The sequence below is a fragment of the Sus scrofa genome, chromosome 7 (assembly GCF_054392235.1).
Source record: "Sus scrofa isolate SSC_HxYL_T2T_F1_AM1 chromosome 7, Sscrofa_HxYL_maternal_Yorkshire_Landrace_v2.0, whole genome shotgun sequence".
Taxonomy (NCBI): domain Eukaryota; kingdom Metazoa; phylum Chordata; class Mammalia; order Artiodactyla; family Suidae; genus Sus; species Sus scrofa.
In genome coordinates, this window is record NC_139389.1 from 124,267,363 (window position 1) to 124,269,045 (window position 1,683).

Genomic DNA, 1,683 nt, shown 5'->3' on the forward strand with positions numbered 1-1,683 from the left:
GTAGTAACTAGAGCCACAGCAGTGGCAACACCAGATCCTTAAGCCGCTGAGCCACCAGGGAACCTCCTCCAGCTTTAAAATTTGTTTTTTTTTTTTCCATCCAATTGCATATGGAAGTCTCACATTTCTTTTAATCTTGCTACCATTATGGTTTATCTTCTTTCACATTCTTACACTTCATCGGCTTTATTGAAGCCCAATGGCTCAAGTATTTTCCTCTTACTTGTGGTCCAGAGCCTTCATAAGTTACCCATCATGATAGAGGAAATACGAAAGGTCTCCTGCAAATATTGGCAGGATGCTTCAGCTCTCATCCTGAACAGCTATCTTCAATTTGTCCCATCCGCCAGAAACACAATCCTGGTAAAAAGGCAAAGGTGGAGCATGGGTGGCAGTCCCTTTCTCCACTGGCAAATGGATTCTGGAACTCCCAAGGTCTCATGGGTACACGTATGGTCTAATCACAGCCTATATTCTAAAAAGAATATGTGGCAGCTTTCTCCTGCAAACAGTCAATGGCCACAGCTTGAGCTAAGCTGCTGCTAGAATTTTTCCCACTTGGGCAATTCCTCCCTCTGTTCCTCTCTGGTGATAGAACTCACTTCATGGCTAAGTACTTACAGGCTCATAAAAACTGTATTGTCCTTACCATCCTTACCACTCAAAACATGGAATGGGCCAATGGCACTCGTACATTCAAATTAGTCACACTCTGAGGAACTTCAACCTAACGTGGCCCAAAGTCTTGCCTTTAACCCTAATGATCCTCTGATCCTCACTTTCCTCTCAACATCGATTATCTCTTTATGAAAATAATTACTGGCTGCTCCATGAAGATTCCTTACTCTTGCTGGACCATAGGAGATTCAAATCTGATTCATTCTGATAATCTTCAATACTGGCAAGGTCTTATTCAGTACACTCATATTTATTGGCAAGAGCACAAGTCTATCTTTCCCCCAGGTATCCCACCTCAGCCCTTAATGATCTCAGGTTGAAGACTTGGTGGTCAGAAAAAAAAAATACTACCAAAAGGAGTTCCCTGGTAGCCTAGCAATTAGGGATCTGGTGTTGTCACTGCTGTGGCAGGGGTTTGATCCCTGGGCTGGGAATTTCTGCATGCTGTGGGTGTGGCCAAAAACCAAAACAAACACGAAAAGACCACTGTTGAACCCAGGTAGAGGGAATCTTATACTGTCTTCTTAACCACTCATGTTGCTGCAAAATGATAAGGAATATGACTTTTCATGTTTCAATCTTTTAAAAATACAAGTCTTATTTTGAAGTTAGGAAAATTCATCCCCATATCAGGCCTTAAACTGAGGCTCCTTGAGAGCTCCCAGAAGCAGATGATGACATGAGATAAACTGCTTCCTCATGAACTGTGGAACAAGCACATGGCATCACAATGGGGTCAGCTTCCGCTGATGATCCTGGAACACAATTGCCTGGGATTACCTTGCCCAATCCCCTTCACGTTCCTCCTCTGTATCCTTCTCATCATTCTTTAATTTTTCTATTGTCCTTTAGTTTCAGAACTTCCTGAGCCATGTCTCCCCTATTCCTTTCCATTTCTGCCCTCTTTCCCGTTCCCTTCTCTATTCTTCATTTATTTACAAACATGCAGGGTCCCCAGTTGTTTCATATTTGTCCCCGCCTCCCCGCTGCCAACCTCTCTGACCT